Source organism: Hemiscyllium ocellatum, chromosome 21 (genome assembly GCF_020745735.1).
Source record: "Hemiscyllium ocellatum isolate sHemOce1 chromosome 21, sHemOce1.pat.X.cur, whole genome shotgun sequence".
Classification (NCBI taxonomy): domain Eukaryota; kingdom Metazoa; phylum Chordata; class Chondrichthyes; order Orectolobiformes; family Hemiscylliidae; genus Hemiscyllium; species Hemiscyllium ocellatum.
This window is the reverse complement of record NC_083421.1, coordinates 24,440,650-24,459,445: the sequence shown is the minus strand read 5'-3', so window position 1 is coordinate 24,459,445 and position 18,796 is coordinate 24,440,650. Positions and strand designations below refer to the sequence as shown.

Below are 18,796 nucleotides of genomic sequence, written 5' to 3'. Positions count from 1 at the left end.
CTCCTCCAGTGATCCAGACAACTATCAATGACAGTGTATCTGATCATCAGGATATCACAGTCAAGTCAATCTGTATACAATATGCTTTTTGAATCAGGGGTCAACAGTGTGTGTGCAACACTTGTCCTGGCTGAAACTGGGAATCAAAACAAAACCCTTCCATCCGGAAGAGAAGCTATTCTTTAAAAAGGTGAAGCTTATTTTCATAAATTAGCAAAGACAAGCACTTCATTGTTCTGGTTATTCGATTCTACAAAGTTGTGATTCGGAAAAATTGTAATTGCTGCTCCTCTACATTGCGATTTCATGTTCGGCCATCCCCCAGTAAGCTAAACAAATATGTGACATTGTACTTCATCGAACAGTCATCCAGCCGTAAAAGGTGTAGCCACAGGGACACAACCATTGCACTAATCTTAACTCAAAACTCCTAATAAACTCATAATTCAGAGAAATATTATTCAAGTGCAAATTTGCTTACTATCTGGTATCCAAGGAAGCGAAACGCTTTAAAAAAAGACACGAACACGCTTTTTGTCTTGCGATCTTACCAAAGGTGAAATGTGCAAATCTCACCGCAGAGTTCACATGGTCAGTGACGGTATCTAATTCCTCAGTCTTATTTACTCACGAGAAATCCAGTTTACCAAATCGATTTCCAAATTCGTCACGTGGCCAGTGGCTAACTTATGAGATTTCGGAATAAACCAATTTTTTTTTCATCATAAAGCTGGTAGAAGCATGGAACGTGCTGCCTGAGAGGGCGGTGGAGATGGGTACTCTCAGGGCATATGAGGAGCGTTTAAACTGCTAGGGGATACAGTAGTAGTTTATGGGTGAAGTGCAGGTAAATGGGAGAAATGTAGTTTTTTTGTTGTTCGGCATAGACATGTTCAGCCGAAGAGCTTGTTTTTCAACTGTATGACTACGACTCGGGTGTGAAAGTTATAGGAGTTTGTAATTGTGATCTTTTTACAACTAAGAAAACATTGTGCCACCCCATTCACACCCACATTCTTTAGAATAAAAAAAGGTGACTAATTTTCTAACTCATTATAGTCAGTGATCAGTATAATCTGGCATGAATAGATTAGGGAATTTGCATTTTGTTTTATATAATCATAACGCTCAGTGTAACATGTACATAAATGAGCATTCTCTCTTTTGTCAAATAAACCACTACCCTTTGCTGTGTTAATGTGGAAAAACAACTTTTTCCCAGTTAACACAAGACTATAAATACATAGGATTGGTGGTGCTGGAAGAGCGCAGCAGTTCAGGTAGCGTCCGAGGAGCAGCAAAATCGACGTTTGGGCAAAAGCCCTTCATCAGGAATAAAGGCAGTGAGCCTGAAGCATGGAGAGATAAGCTAGAGGGGGGTGGGGTGGGGAGAAAGTAGCATGGAGTACAATAGGTGAGTGGGGGAGGGGATGAAGGTGACAGGTCAGGGAGGAGGGTGGAGTGGGCAGGTGGAAAAGAAGATAAACAGGTAGGACAAGTCATGGGAACAGTGGTGAGCTGGAAGTTTGGAGCTAGACTGAGGTGGGGGAAGGGGAAATGAGGCTGTGGTAGCGAGTTTGTTTCAGGACATGGTTGAAAAGCTTCTGGGCAGAGGAAATGACCTTATAAATACATGGGGTAAAAAATGAGGTCTGCAGATGCTGGAGATCACAGCTGAAAATGTGTTGCTGGTTAAAGCACAGCAGGTCAGGCAGCATCCAAGGAACAGGAAATTCGACGTTTCGGGCATAAGCCCTTCATCAGGAATGAGAAGAGTGTGCCAGGCAGGCTAAGATAAAAGGTGGGGAGGAGGGACTTGGGGGAGGGGCGATGGAGATGTGATAGGTGGAAGGAGGTCAAGGTGAGGGTGATAGGCCGGAGTGGGGTGGGGGCGGAGAGGTCAGGAAGAAGATTGCAGGTTAGGAGGGCGGTGCTGAGTTGAGGGAACCGACTGAGACAAGGTGGGGGGAGGGGAAATGAGGAAACTGGAGAAATCTGAGTTCATTCCTTGTGGTTGGAGGGTTTCCAGGCGGAAGATGAGGCGCTCCTCCTCCAGCCGTCGTGTTGTTATGTTCTGCCAGTGGAGGAGTCCAAGGACCTGCATGTCTTCAGTGGAGTGGGAGGGAGAGTTAAAGTGTTGAGCCACGGGGTGGTTGGGTTGGGTGGTCCGGGCGTCCCAGAGGTGTTCTCTGAAGCGTTCTGCAAGTAAACGGCCCGTCTCCCCAATATAGAGGAGGCCACATCGGGTGCAGCGGATGCAATAGATGGTGTGTGTGGAGGTACAGGTGAACTTGTGGCGGATATGGAAGGATCCCTTGGGGCCTTGGAGGGAAGTGAGGGAGGAGGTGTGGGTGCAAGTTTTACATTTCCTGCGGTTGCAGGGGAAGGTGCCGGGAGTGGAGGTTGGGTTGGTGGGGGGTGTGGACCTGACGAGGGAGTCACGAAGGGAGTAGTCTTTGCGGAACGCTGATAGGGGAGGGGAGGGAAATATATCCCTGGTGGTGGGGTCCGTCTGGAGGTGGCGGAAATGACGGCGGATGATACGTTGTATACGGAAGTTGGTGGGGTGGTAGGTGAGAACCAGTGGGGTTCTGTCTTGGCGGCGGTTGGAGGAGCGGGGCTCAAGGGCGGAGGAGCGGGAAGTGGAGGAGATGCGGTGGAGGGCATCGTCGATCACGTCTGGGGGGAATCTGCGGTCCTTGAAGAAGGAGGCCATCTGGGCTGTGCGGTGTTGGAACTGGTCCTCCTGGGAACAGATGCGGCGGAGACGAAAGAATTGGGAATATGGGATGGAGTTTTTACAGGGGGCAGGGTGGGAGTCAGTCGGTTTATAGTAGATGTCCGTGTTGAGTCGGTCTCCCGAGATAGAAATGGAAAGGTCTAGGAAGGGGAGGGAGGAGTCTGAGACAGTCCAGGTGAATTTGAGGTCGGGATGGAAGGTGTTAGTAAAGTTGATGAACTGTTCAACCTCCTCGTGGGAGCACGAGGCAACACCGATACAGTCATCGATGTAGCGGAGGAAAAGGTGGGGGGTGGTGCCAGTGTAGTTGCGGAAGATGGACTGTTCCACATATCCTACGAAGAGACAGGCATAGCTGGGGCCCATGCGGGTGCCCATGGCAACTCCTTTAGTTTGGAGGAAGTGGGAGGATTGAAAAGAGAAGTTATTCACGGTGAGGACCAGTTCAGTCAGTCGAAGGAGAGTGTCAGTGGAAGGGTACTGGTTGGTGCGGCGGGGTCCTTCGTGATGGGGGATGGAGGTGTACAGGGACTGGATGTCCATCGTGAAAATAAGGCATTGGGGACCGGGGAAGCGAAAATCCTGGAGGAGGTGGAGGGCGTGGGTGGTGTCCTGAACGTAGGTGGGGAGTTCTTGGACTAAAGGGGACAGAACCGTGTCGAGGTACGCAGAGAAGAGTTCGGTGGGGCAGGAGCAGGCTGAGACAATGGGTTGGCCAGGGCAGTCAGGTATCCTTCGTGATGGGGGATGGCCTATCACCCTTACCTTGACCTCCTTCCACCTATCACATCTCCATCGCCCCTCCCCCAAGTCCCTCCTCCCTACTTTTTATCTTAGCCTGCCTGGCACTCTCTCCTCATTCCTGATGAAGGGCTTATGCTCGAAACGTCGAATTTCCTGTTCCTTGGATGCTGCCTAACCTGCTGTGCTTTAACCAGCAACACATTTTCAGTTATAAATACATGGGCCAATAGGTTGAGAAGTGGCAGATGGAGTTTAATTCAGATAAATACGAAGTGCAACATTTTGATTAGATTAGATTACTGAGAGTAGAAACAGGCCCTTCGGCCCAACAAATCCACACTGACTCTCCGAATAGCAACCCACACAGACCCATTCCCCTCCACCTAACACTACGGGCAATTTAGCATAGCCAATTCACCTAACCTGCACATTTTGGGAAAGCAAATCTTAGCAGGACTTATACACTTAATGGTCAGGTCCTAGGCAGTGTTGCTGAACAAAGAGACCTTGGAGTGCAGGTTCATAGCTCCTTGAAAGTAGAGACGCAAGTAGATAGGAAGGTGAAGGTGGCGTTTGGTATGCTTTCCTTCATTGGTCAGAGTATTGAGTACTGGAGTTGGGAGGTCATGTTGTGACTGTACAGGACATTGGTTAGGCCACTTTTAGAATATTGCATGCAATTCTGGTCTCCTTATTGAAAAAATGTTGTGAAACATGAAAGGGTTCTGAAAGGAATTTTTGCTATAGGGAGAGGTTGAACAGGCTGGGGTTGAGGGGTGACCTTATATAGATTTATAAAATCATGAGGAGCATTAATAGGATAAATAGACAAAGTCTTTTCCCTGGGGTGGAGGAGTCCAGGACTAGAGGGTGTAGGTTTAGGGTGAGAGGGGAAAGATATAAAAAAAACCTAAGGGGCAACTTTTTCATGCAGAGGGTGGTACGTGTATGCAATGAGCTGCAGAGGAAGTGATGGAGGCTGGTACAATTGCAACATTTAAAAAGGCATCTGGATGGGAATATGAATAGGAAGGGTTTGGAGGGATATGGGCCAGACGCTGGCAAGTGGGATTACATTGGGTTGGAATATCTGGTTGGCATGGACGAGATGGACTGAAGGGTCAATTTCTGAGCTGTACATCTCTATGACTCTATTTCATACACAAATGAGTCATAGAGTCATGTAGGATAGAAACAGGCCCTTCAGCTAACCATGTCTATGCTGACCAACAAAAATAAAGTTACACTTCGCCCACTTACCTGCACTTGGTCCATACCCTACTCTACCCTGGCATTTTTAGTGCTCATCCAGATCATTCTTAAATTGTGAATATTTTGTTGATAACATGGACTAGCTCCACCCACACTAACAACTTCTCTGAAGCAAATTAGCCCAAACCACACATAAGCATTACTGAAAGATTTCAGTGAAACCAGAGAGTGGAGAGAGAAGGAGGATTTGCATTTAACAAAATTATCCATAACAAAGTACATCACAGTCAATGGTGTGCTTTTAAAGTGCAGCTATTGTTACCATGTGCGGAGTGTGACAGCCAAAAAAATCCTACACACAACAATATGATAATGACCATACATTTTTAAATTCACATTGGATGAAGAATAACCAGCATTCCAGTTCACAAGAGAGAATGCCCGTCACTTCACAAACAGTACTGCTAGCTTGTTTATATTCACCCCACAGCAGAAAAGACCTCAGTTTAATGTCTCATCTATACAATGTTCATAAATCAGTGGCCATTAATTGAGTATATACATATAAAGGTGAACGGAAAGTCACTAAAGTCACAGAGGACCACAGGCAATTCTTTCATTAAACAAAGATGACTGCTGATGGTTTAACCTGAGTTACCATGTCTCAAGCCTGGGGTGAGGTTGAGAGGGCGAGACCACAGCTAGTGTGGGAATTGAACTCATACTGTAGGCAAGGACAGCGAAGAGGGTTACCTCAGATTACAACAGGATCTTGACCAGATGGGTCAATGGGCTGAGAAGTGGCAGATGGAGTTTAATTCAGTTAAATGTGAGGTGCTGCATTTTGGGAAAGCAAATCTTAGCAGGACTTGTACAATTAATGGTAAGGTCCTAGGGAGTGTTGCTGAACAAAGAGACCTTGGAGTGCATATTCATAGCTCCTTGAAAGTGGAGTCGCAAGTAGATAGGGTAGTGATGGTGGCGTTTGGTATGCTTTCCTTTATTGATCAGAGTACTAAGTACAGGAGTTGGGAGATCATGTTGCGGTTGTACACGACATTGGTTAGGCCACATGCAATTCTGGTCTCCTTCCTATCGGAAAGATATTGTGAAGGCTTCATAGAAGATTTACAGGAATGTTGCCAGGGTTGGAGGGTTTGAGCTATAGGGAGAGGCTGAACAGGCTGGGGCTGTTTTCCCTGGAGCGTCGGAGGCTGAGGGGTGACCTTTTGGAGGTTTACAAAATTATGAGGGGCATGGATAAGGTAAATAGGCAAAGTCTTTTCCCTGGGATCAGGGAGTTCAGAACTAGAGGGCATAAGTTTAGGGTGAGAGGGGAAAGATATAAAAGAGACCTAAGGGGCAACCTTTTCACGCAGGGGGTGCTACGTGTATGGAATGAGCTGCCGGAGGAAGTGGTGGAGGCAGGTACAATTGCAACATTTAAGAGGCATTTGGATGGGTATATGAATAGGAAGGGTTTGGAGGGATATAGGCCGGGTGCTGGCAGGTGGGACTAGATTGGGTTGGGATATCTGGTCGACATGGACAGGTTGGTCCGAAGGGTCTGTTTCCATGCTGTACATCTCTATGACTCTATTAGTCTGAATCGCAATAAGCCGTTCAGCCTACTAAGCTAACCAATGCCCCATATATACAGAGAACACCAGTGACACTGGGTGTGAACTAAGAATGGCAGGACTGAGGAAGTCTATAAATTCTCCAAAAATTGAGTCTTCATTTCATTCGCACCAACTGACTTGGAATATCTGTTAACATTCAACAGCAATGCATTCTCCCAGTACCATGTTGAAATGCTCAAGTTCCCTTTTTTAGACACGGGCTCAACTCCTGACTTAGAGGCAGCAGGATCAAAGCTCTGCAACGTTCCAGCACTCGAAATGCACAGTGACAGCTGATGAATTCACACCCAAAATCTTACAAATAGCCCATAAAACCACAATAACCAGACAAAATAATTCAAGGTCACCTCAACTGGAGGAGCAGAGAGTGGAGTACACAACCTGTAAAAAGTTCCCCAATCATAGATTTAGTCTCTCCCATGTTACTGCTCTAGCTCCTCTAATCACAAGTCCCCCTCCAAGTCCTTTCCAAGGTATGTGGCTGTGTAGCTATGTGCAATATGGCAGATTTTGTAATATGTTGTCAGTAATGTTAAACTGGAACAAAGAAAATTTACTGCCCAGAAACAGGCCTTTCAGCCCTCCAAGCCTGAGCAGATCTAAACCAATTCCTAAGGATCTGTATCCCTCTGCTCACCACCTACACATGCATCTGTCCAGATGATGTGTCCTGGAGCGAGGAGGCTGGAAATCAAGCCCATACTATGTCTCAGAACCCCATGACAGACCAAGTTTCCAAGGGTCACTGTACAAGCTTCAGTGGCCCAAGGGTACTGGGATGGGGACAGGACTTGGACATTGGTCAGCTTGTGAGGCAAGAGGATGGGAGACGTGAGCCAAATGTAAGCAATGGACACACGGAGCATTTGGCTGCCAGCACCAATTTAAGAGTACGAATAGGGATTGCTTAAACTAATCTCATCCTGTTTCCATACTAATCACTAAAGGGGATTCACTGACATACTTTTACAACTTCAAAGCTGAGGTTAAGGAAACATCCATCTTTCCAAGTCATTGTTCAACTTAGTTTTAATAATCATTTATATGTCATAAATTAAGATCTAAATTATTTTGGTCAAGATTGCTACAATAATAAAGATTGAAAGCTACCCTTTCAAGTACACTAATTTCAAGGTCTTGGGCTGCTCTCTTGCAATTCCAAATTAACATCCTGATCCTATTACTGGTTAATCATCTTAGGTACTTATGATTACTAATCTCAAAATCGAGGATCACTTAAATGCAGTTAGAAGGTTTATGTCAACTTAAGATGACAGGAGTTTGTAGATGCGGACTTTACACTTTTTTTCGCAATATTATAGTGTCTATGCAGCCCCATGAAAATCACAATCCCACTTTTATCTCCAGCCTGTGAACAAAATACAAGTTATTGAAGCTCAGACCTACCTCAGGTTAGTAAAGGGACAGGTTTATAAAGGCTAGAAGGTAAAAGCCCAATTTGAACAGCACTTCCAGTCCAGTTCATGATTTGTACCGTAAGTGCAAATCAAGGAAAAATGTTTCCATAATATTTCACTGTAGAAAGATGTTTTGAATATATTCTTTAAACCTTCAAAAATGGCAAATCATTAGAACTTATGAAATCAAGAAACCTTTAAAAAGCAAGAATTTCTGAATATACAAAATTTAAACAATGAACACGTATCTGCTGAACGTCAAGTGCATACAACAAAGTGTATGCAGAAGTCTGTCTGCTCACGAAGTTATTTCTCTCAGAATTACAAAGATCCTCTCTTTTACAACATGGAACAACACACACCATCACATCAGTAACATCCTACAGTAAATGGATCCATAAACTTAAGGAGCACCCCAACCAGTTTCTTCAGAACCAAAACATATGTTACCTACAATGGCATTCTGGTATCCCTCCAACCCAGCCCCTCCATCACTCAATGTGCTCATTGTTTTAAAATAAAAGTGAGAATAGTGTTCAAGTGTTAGCAGCATTCCCTGGGTATAGATTGGAAACACTGTACTGAGATCCCAAACGAACTGGAAAAAAAAATGCTAAGATTTTTACCAACAAACCCAATAATTACTATTGCATATGAAGGAAACCAGGGCATTAATGTCACTATTTGAATTTATTCTCAAAATGTGGGTTATGCTGGCCAAACTACGTCTGGGGATGTGGAGAAAGGTGTTAACAAGACATTCAGGATTGAGAGTTTTATAACTAGGGACACACAATACAAAAGTTGATGATGATTTATGTGTAAATCTTAACTGTAAACAGGTGAAAGTGGGTTACCTCTGCCGAGAGCAAAGCCAACAAGACTCAAGCAAGGCACATAAGGACAGGGTAGGGGTCGTGGCTCAGTGGTAACATCCCTACCCTGTACCAGAAGGCCTGCATTCAAGTCCTAACTGCTCAAAAGTGCATAATAACATCTCTGAACAGAAAAATAGGTTAATTTTTTTTAAAAAAGGAGAAAACCTTATCTGACATGGACAGCTTGCAAGTTTGATGAATCATTGCTTTTAAAAGGGGAACTGGATAGATGCACGAGAAGATATTTGCAGAACTATAGGGAACGGCAGAGGAAAGAAATGAGATAAGTTGCTGTTGCAGAGAGCTGATACAAACTCAATGCAAATGATCTCCTTCCATGATACTTCCCTCTGGCATCACTTGGCAACAAGCCTCATATAATCAGGGCCACTTGAGTAAAGCATCAGAGGTAACTAACATCCTGAGGAACCAGCCCCAACAAATAAACATTCTGAGACAGGAAAGACCTTAAAGGAAATTTGCACAATACCATTTATTAAACACTCCGGACTGCGGTATAATTTGTTTCACAAACATATTAGTACTGACATTCCAATGAAGCTTTGGAAGAATGATAGGATGGAAAGAACATAACAGAAAAATAATTGTAATTGTAAATATGTTCTTTGCTCCATTTCACACAGAATGCTTTACCATTTACAATAAGGTCAGAAGTTACACAATGCCACGCTGTATCCAACAGGGGTGAGAAGGTTTTTGAAACTCTATGTACATATTTCCTTGAATGCTGAAGGGACAGTCAAAGGATTGTGACCAAAGCGCTGACTGTAAGAAACATATATCCGATCCCAACTCTGTTCTTACTGGATGTTAGAGAGAAAATAGCAAAATACTAACTGGAAAAGCAGTGTTTATATTTGAACAGCATTAAAAACATGCAACTGCAGAGTTCATATGGTCAATGACATCATCTAAACACAGTTTTAATTACTTGAGAAATCAAATTCACCAAGTTCCCAATTTGTCACATATGGCCAGCAGCTTATTCATTTACAGATTGCAGAGATCCATGATTACATAGAATGATGTGTATTTTCCAGTATAATGACAGTGATCATAGTTATTTGGTTAATGACACCAGTTCCACCCATAAAAACAGTCACTCCAAAGTAAAGGAATTAGCCCAAACTACATACAAGCATCAATTTAATCTCAGAAACAGTAGACATGGACAGAAAACAATCATATTTAACAACAACTTCCATAACCTCAAAGCACTTCACAGCCAATATAATGAATTGTAACTAATAGTCACTGTTGTAATGTTGGAAATGTGACATCCAGAGGACCGACAACAGCAACAAGGTATTAATTTTAAAAACCTGGAATGTCTGATTATGTTGGTTACAAGATAAATAGTGGCTTAGGAGGCCAGTCCATCCTATAAGATGCTAACTGACTGTAATGATCACAGTGAGATTAGCGCAGGAAATAGACAAAGATAGAGAGATCAGAGGGGGCTATAAAGGCACAATCAGAAGGTGTGCAAGAGCTGGAAGGCAAGCATTTTCCCAGGATTGTTACACCATACAAGATGTTTCAATGGTTGGCCCACTTTTGGAATATTGCATGAAATTCTGGACTCCCTTCCATCAGAAAGATGTTGTGAAACTTGAAAGAAGTCAGAAAAGATTTACAAGGATGTTTACAGGGTTGGAGGATTTGAGCTAAAGGGAGAAGTTGGACAGGCTGGGCCTGTCTCCCTGGGGCATCGGAGGCTGACAGTGACTTTATGGAGCTTTATAAAATCATGAGGGGCATGGATAGGATAAATAGACAAGGTCTTTTCCCTAGGGAGGGGGAGTCCAGAACTAGAGAGCATAGGTTTAAGGTGAGAGGGGACAAATTTAAAAGGAACCTAAGGAACAATGTTTTCACACAGAGGGTGGTGTGTGTACAGAATGAGCTGCCAGAGGAAGTGGTAGAGGCTGGTACAATTACAGCATTTAAAAGGCATCTGGATGGGTATATGAATAGGAAGGGTTTAGAGGGATATGAGCCAAGTGCTGGCAAATGGGACTAGATTAGGTAAGACATCTGGTCAGCATGGACTAGTTGGACTGAAGGGTCTGTTTCTGTGCTGTACGTCTCTAGGACTCTAAAAACAGTCTTGATTTCTCTCATCTATTTTCCTAAGTGTTACCACTCTTTCTGCACTCTTCCTAATGTCTTCACATTCTCCTTAAAGTGCAGTTGTAGAACTGGATACAATACTCCAGCAAAGGCCAAATTAGCGACTTATGCAAGTTGCCTCCTTGCTCTTATTAAGTGTCCTCTACGCACGTTCTGTCACATTTAATGACTTATTAACATATACATTCAGGTCCATCTGTCCCTGAATCCCCTCTAGAATTGTGCTCTTTATGCCCAATTTCTCTACATGTAATCTTAAAAGGAATCACTTTACATTTCTGCACAATGAACGTCATCTACTACCTATCCTCCCTTTCCATCAACTTGTTTATATCCTTTTTGAAATTCTGGATTATCCTCCTCAAAATTCATAATGCTTTTGTATCTTCTACAAACTTTGAAACTGTACTCTATACTCCAAGTTCTGGGTCAATAACATATCTTTATATGCAGAAGTCCTAATATTGGCGCCTGAGAATCTTCACTACAAACCTTCCACCAGTTCGAAGAACATCCACTAAACATGACTCTCTGTTTCTGTCACTCAGCCAATTTAATATCCATGTTGCTACTCTCCCTTTTATTCCACAAGTCATAGAATCATTGCGTCAGACAGTGCACAAACAGGCCCTTCAGCCCAACCTGTCTATACTGATCAGGGGTGTTAAACTGAACTATTCCATCCAGCTGTGAGCTGACTTGTCTTTTGTGCAGCACTGTTATCAAAGACCTTTTGGACATCTATGTACAGTATTTCAATTGCATCAACACTCACTGTTCTTTATAACGGTCAATATTCAGTTAGTCTCTCATTTTAGTTAGCTTATAATTTGTGCAACTCTAATTTCCTTGCAAATTTGTTCCTCCACAGCTTTTCCACTAGTTAGTAACCTATAAAACATGAGCTGAAAATGTGTTGCTGGAAAAGTGCAGCAGGTCAGGCAGCATCCAAGGAGCAGGAGAATCGACGTTTCGGGCATGAGCCCTTCTTCAAGCAATCTTATCGATGTTTCGGGCATGAGCCCTTCTTCAGGAACCCTGAAGGAGGGCTCATGCCTGAAACGTCGATTCTCCTGCTCCTTGGATGCTGCCTGACCTGCTGTGCTTTTCCAGCAACACATTTTCAGTTCTGATCTCCAGCATCTGCAGTCCTCACTTTCTCCTAACCTATAAAACATGTCAAATAATGCAATTACCATGTTTTTTGGCTCCATAGCTCCAGCCAAATAGCTCTTTGCTCTTAGTAAATACTGCCTCTCATGCCTTTTCTCTTCTTTTCCTGAGTTTCCTGAACACCATATAACCAGGTCTCAGTTACAGACACAACATTGTATTTCCAAATGGTAATCTGTGCCAAACAACAGCCTTATCGATGATAAGAATCATTTTATGCAGTCCAACAAGCAAACTGCATAATCACACGGAGGACACACTCCACAATGTTCCATATTCCAACCAGCTTGCTCAATTGGATGCTTCAAAACAGTTCTATCAGCCCAAACCTGAGCATTCACAAGCTGGTCAATATGGTCTGCGACCCATTTCAGTCTGTAATTTCATGGTTCAGTATGTCTCTCAGCATTATTACCATCAAAAAAACGTGCAGATGTACATGCCAATCATCTATGATGTTAATATGGTGAAGTTACAATACAGGCTCACCATGCCCAACATCAGAAAAATGGCAGCCTTTCAGTCCATTGTACTTATGCTGACAGAGATCAGTCCTTTTTTTTTAAACATACCTCAGCTTTTCCCCATAATTCTGTAAATTAGTCCTCTTCAAGTCCATGTTCAATTACCTTTCAATAGTTCCTCTGGGAAGAGAGCCCAGGTACTGTCTTCCAAGGCTTAACAATGAAGAAATTTCTCATTTCCACTCTAGCTCTTCTATCTATTATTTTAAAACCAGGCTCTCTAGTTACCAACAAATTTGTCAAGGAAATTGTTTTAGATACAGTCCTTGAGGAAGAGAAAGGAAGCAGAACAGAATTTAAACAAGGAATCATAAGGATTAAAAGGGGCCATGAAATATTCTTGGCAAGTGGGATTAAGGAGAATCCCAAGGTATTTTATATGCCTATTCGGAGCAAGAGGACAGCTAGGGAAAGGGTATGAATACTCAAGGCAAAGGTGGTAATGTATGTGTGAAGCCAGAGAAAGTGCATGAGGTCTTTAATTTTGTATCAGTATTCATCAAGGAGAAAATGGTGGAGTCTTAAAAATACATTAGTGTAGATAATTGCCCAGGGCCTGATGGAATCAATTCCAGGATATTGAGGGAGGCAAAAGAGATTGCTGAGGCCTTGACAGAGATCTTTATATCCTCTTTAGCCACGGGCAAGGTCCCAAAATACTGGAGAATAGCCAATGTTGATCCTTTGTTTAAGAAGGGCAATAGGAATAACCCAAGAAACGATAGGCTGGTAATAAATACCGCCTCTCATGCCTTTTCTCTTCCTTTTCTGGATTTCCTAAACACCATGTGCCCAGGTTTCAGTTACAGACACAACATTGTATTTCCACATGGTAATCTGTGCCCAACAGCTTCATCAATGAAAGGAATCAGTTTATGCAGTCTAACAAGAAAACTGCATAATCACACAAGGACACTCTGTAATTTCTATAAATAATTTGGAAGAGAATATAGAAAGCATGGTTAGTAAGCCTGTGGACAAGAACACAATTAGTGGCATAGTAGACAGCGAAGAAGGTTTTCTAAGATTACAAAGGGATCTTGATCAAATGGGTCAATGGGCTGAAAAATAGCAGACAAAGTCCAATCTGGACAAATGTGAGGTAGTGCATAATGGCTTACACAAATGGTGGTAGGGCCCCTCGGTAGTATTGTAGAACAGAGGGACATAGGGGTGCAGGTAAATAATTCTTTGAAGTTTGCGTCACACATAGGCAAAGTAGTTAAAAATGCATTTCGCACACTTGCCTTTATTGCTCAGTCGTTTGAGAATAGGAGTTAGGAAGTCATATCGAGATTGTACAGGACATTGGTGATGCCTGTTCCACAATAATGTGTCCAGTTCTAGTCTCACAGTTATAGGAAGGATATTATTAAGGTGGAGTGGGCTCAGAAGAGATTTACCAGGATATTGTCAGACATGGAAGATTTGAGTTATAAAGAAGGGCTGGATAGGTTGGGATTGCTTTCCACTGGAGCATAGCACTTTGAGAGGCAACCTGACAGAAGTTTATAAAATAATGAGAGGTATCTATAGAGTTAATGGTAGCTGTCTTTTCTTTAGAATGGAGTATTTCAAGACGAGGGGGGGCACATTTAATTTGAGAGGAGAGATTTTAAAAAGACACAAATATTTTACACGGAGAGTGGATCACGTGTGGAATGAACTGGCTCAAGGGTCAAAGACAGAGGGTAGTGGTGGAAAGTTGCCTTTCAGACTGGAGACCTGTGACCAGGGGTGTACCACAAAGACAGATGCTGGGTTCATTGTTTTTCATCATTTATATAAATGATTCGGATGTGAACAAAGGAGTTAGGGTTAGTAAGTTTGCAGATGGCACCAAAATTGGTGGTGTAGTGGACAGTAAAGAAAGTTACCTCAGCATACAACAGGACTTTCATCAGATTGAAAAAGGACATGAAGGGAAAGCATAGAATTAAAGAATCCAAAGAATGTTAGAAATAAAGCAAAAGGAAAAAAGTATTAACTAAGATAGTTTTGCTGGGAAAAGCAGGAAGTCCAGCTCTGTTCAAGAACAAGTTTAGGCAGCTACGAAACTTAAAAATTAGTAATTAAGGAGGAACAAAAGTCTTTGACACATCATTTCAAACTTAAAGTACCTCCAAGGGAAAACAACAGGGGTTTGAATAAAGAGTTTACTGACCAAGCATGTGAGGTGGAAAACAATGAGGAATGGGTTTAAGACATAAAAAAGTCAGTAATCAGGTTTAAATAAAGACATGAGGTGATGAGTATGCGACCAAACTTTAGAGGATATCAACACTAATGTTATCACCCGAGTCAGTACAAGGGCACTTTCGTTATTGCTATTCTAGTAATGTGATCGGTCAACAAAAGACTAAGAAGTTCATCACAAGCACAGCAGGGATGTGGCGAGGACATTATGTTCATCAGCAGGTGTTTGACTGACATGTTTAGTGGGCAAAAAAAACTGTATAAGTACTAAAGATTGTGAGTGCCATTTTCGTCATAGTCTGAGAGAGCACGAGGTTGGTAAGTGCTGGTACCGCTACTCTGCTAAGGTTTTATAACCTCTACTTGGACTAGGGCTTGGTGTCTTGTTACTCTGTAACTGTGATACTGTAATAAATGTTTAAATAAATATGCTAAACCTTTAATGGACTGCTTGTAAACATTTTATTCCAGGCAATTGAACGATCTCAGGGAAAGAACCAGGGAAGGTTGAGTAGACTCCAGTAGGGAATCCTTCCTTACCCAGTGAAGCTCTCGGGGAGGCTTCGACAAGTTGGGTCAGTGGCCAAATGTGAGATGCTGCATTTTGGAAATGCAAATCAGGGCAGGACTTATACACTTAATGGTAAGGTCCTGCAGAGTATTGCTGAACAAAGAGACCTTGGAGTGCAGGTTCATTGTTCCTTGAAAGTGAGTCGTAGGTAGACAGAATAGTAAAGGCGGCCTTTTATATGCTTGCCATCATTGGTCAGTGCATTGAGTATAGGAATTAGGAGCTGAAAATGTGTTGCTGGTTAAAGCACAGCAGGTTAGGCAGCATCCAAGGAACAGGAAATTCGACGTTTCGGGCCAGAGCCCTTCATCAGGATTGAGGAGAGTGTGCCAGGCAGGCTAAAATAAAAGGTAGGGAGGAGGGACTTGGGGGAGGGGCGAAGGAGATAGGAATTAGGAAGTCATGTTGTTGCTGTACAGGACATTGATTGGGAGACTGTTGGAATACTGTGTTCAATTTCAGTTTCCCTGCTATTGGAAAGATGTTATGAAACTTGGAAGGGTTCAAAAATATTTACAAGGATGTTGTTAGGGTTGGAGGGTCTGAGCTGCCTCACCCACTGTGATTTACGGCACTTATTGTTTTCTGTACAGATTCCATCATCTGCAGTTATTTTGCTTCTTCAAAACTGTACTATTTACTGGGGTCCAAATCATTATGAAACCAGAGTAGTATTGGTCATAATACCAACCCCCCTGCATCCTACTCTCCAGTTAGGCCAACACCCCTGCTCTTTGGCTCATTTCCTTTAACTATTTGCATAGTTAAAATTCAACATATTTTTAAAAGATTTGCTTATATTTTACAAATAAACCAGTAAAAAAGTTCATTTACTAGTGTTTTTTTTCAAATATTCTTTTGACAATTTGCAGAACACCTTTAATGTAATAAAACATCCCAAGGCTTGTTTACAAGTGTTCTCCAGAAAACCAACACCAACCCACATGAGAAAATATCTGGTCAGATAACCAACAGATTGATCAAAGAAGCCAGTTTAAGGAGTATCATACCTTGGTTACGGATGGAAAGTGAAGTCGAGGCGCCAAAAGTTTAGGGAGAGAATTCCAGAGCTTAGAAATGAGTGGACAACAATTAATATATTGTGTATAGTCAAGAGGTCAGATGCAGAAATCACGTGTTGTTATGACACATGGCTGGCAAGGCAAGCCAAACCAAATCATTATCATTAGATACACAACACATGGAATTAACATTCAATGACCCCCCCAAACTACCTAATTGTCCTGTATCACACGTAATAAACAACAAACTTTGGACACGAACTTTATAACTTAAACTCAAAACTGACAATGTATTACTAACAGTAGAACATAGATAAACAGCAAAAAATCTAATTAATACTTACAATCAAAAGCCTAACTTTTTTTTAATCATACCCCTACTTTCACACAGAAGAAATAAATCAAAAAAGAAAATAAAAGAATTGTAATTTGTCAATTCAGTTAAACAGTTTCCAATGATTGTCCAAAGATTTTGTGAAAGCTTGGTATCGATGAGTTGTTCACAGGCAAGCAGTACTGTATGCCTTGCTTGAATTCTAAAGCCATTAATTAATGCAAACAGTTTCAGCACACTTCTAGAAATATTTACTTATTTCTTACAGACTGGCATTGTTTTCTCAGAACTTTAATCAATTCAATAACTGCAAGAAACCAGGAAGAGAGCAAAACCAAGCAGCACTGTCCCTCGAAGTTCACAAAAATTACACTGTCTCCTGCCAAAACCTAATCAGAACTAGTTTTCCCTTCATTAACCAACTCAACATCCAACTAGCTGCCAGCGCCAAGCACAGCAATAGCTTGCCGCTGATTCGTCAGCAATTTCTTCAACCAGGAATTAAACTGCATTATCTTTCCAGGCCAATTTTTAACATAAAACATCTGTCTTTATTATCTTCTCTTTTAAACAAGCTGTTGTTCAAAGTTCAACTTTTAACTTCAACTGATAGTTCCAAACCAGAGAAAAATAAAAGAAAAATAGCGATGTTTCTACACAAGAGTTGAATAGCTGGAGGAGGTTACAGGAATAGGGAAAGGTGAGGCCATGTAGTAGATGCTAGGCTTAAAAATGTGGGTTAATTTGAAAATCCAGACATTGCTTACCATTAAGCCAGAAATGGAAGTTAGCAACCATATTGGAATGGGTGAACAGGAATGAGTGAAAATTTAGATACAGACAAGAGTTAGGGCTTCCATCCAGCACGTTAACAGTAGAATCCCAGGACGCACAGGTCAAATCAATAGGTGAAATAGGTATAACTGGCCACCAGATAAACTGAGACTAGTCAGAATTTCAACAACACAAGCAGGTTGGTCAGATGTGGTTTGGATTTTAACTAATCTGTATTGACTGCCCCTTCTTAATTTTATCCTTTAAAAATGATCTAATAGTTTTTTCCATTCCTGATGTTAGACTGACCTTCGTTACCAGTTTTATCCTGTAATCCATTCTAAATAATTAACATTTGTAATCCTTTCCAATATTCAACCACTCCAATATTCAGAAGGATTAAAGATTGTAATCAGAATTTATATTATCTCTATCTTAAGTTTATGACTGAATTGCAAAAGCAATATGATTCAGATAGAGCTCAGCAATCTTACAACCAACGCAACAGATAAAATCTCTGCATTGTTGCCATATCCAAAGAATATTGCTGGGCAATTAAATAACTAACTGAAGGAGAGTTCCATGAACATTCTTAGCCTTAACAAGAGCAAAACCCAGCACAAACACAAAAGATAATTCTTCAAAAAACCAAGATCACTTTCCAGTTGATGAACCATTTTGGATCCTTCCTGAAGTCTCTATCATCAGAAGTGCCAGCCTTCAACCGATGTGATTCTCTCAATATGGTATAAAAGAACAGCTGAGCTTACTGACCCAACAATATCTTAGTTCACGTAAATCTAATGGAGCAGGAGGCCATCATGTGCACACCAGCCCTTTGAATGAGTTGTATGCCATTCTCCTACCTTTTCCCATAAAAATATTGTTCTATTTAAATAATAATCATCTCATTCCCTCTTGAAGTCTTAATTGAATTTGTCTTCCCTTTGCTTTGAAGTAGCACATTCCAAACCAATCACTCTGTGAGGGGAAGCTTGTTCACACATCACATTTGCTTTATTCTAAATGTTCTTGATCTTTTTAATAAGGACCAGTTACTCCTTAACTACTCCGTCCAGCCTCTCATGACTGGAAATTTCTATCATGTCAATTTTGTCTCCAAAGAAAACAATCCTAACTTCTCCAATCTATCTTCACAACTGAAATTTCTCATCCCTGAAACTACTCTCGAACCTCTCTTGCACCCTTTCCAATGAGTTCACATACTTCATAACGTGACTGCACAACTATCTGCAAAACTGCTTCAGCACACAGCTATAACACTGGATTCTGTTCAACAATGAGGAACGTTGTGCATATACACGGAGGTCACAAAAAGGAGGTTAAATTCAATTTGGTCATTTACCACTTGATCAACCTACTCTCAGGTGTCAAAGTAATGAAAGGTGTCGT

At 41.8% G+C, this 18,796-nt stretch overlaps 1 protein-coding gene across 3 annotated transcripts in view; it reads right to left on the bottom strand.

Moving 5' to 3' along the window:
* The window catches only part of pnpla7b (patatin-like phospholipase domain containing 7b), a 335,345-nt gene that overhangs the window by 308,912 nt on the left and 7,637 nt on the right, over positions 1–18,796 (bottom strand). The window contains exon 1 of one of the 3 annotated variants that reach the window (XM_060841294.1): positions 552–584. The exons of the other annotated variants lie outside the window; for them this stretch is intronic. The gene's annotated coding sequence lies outside the window, so the exon portion shown is untranslated. Of the gene's footprint in view, positions 1–551; positions 585–18,796 lie in introns of those variants that run through there. 3 annotated transcript variants of the gene reach the window in all.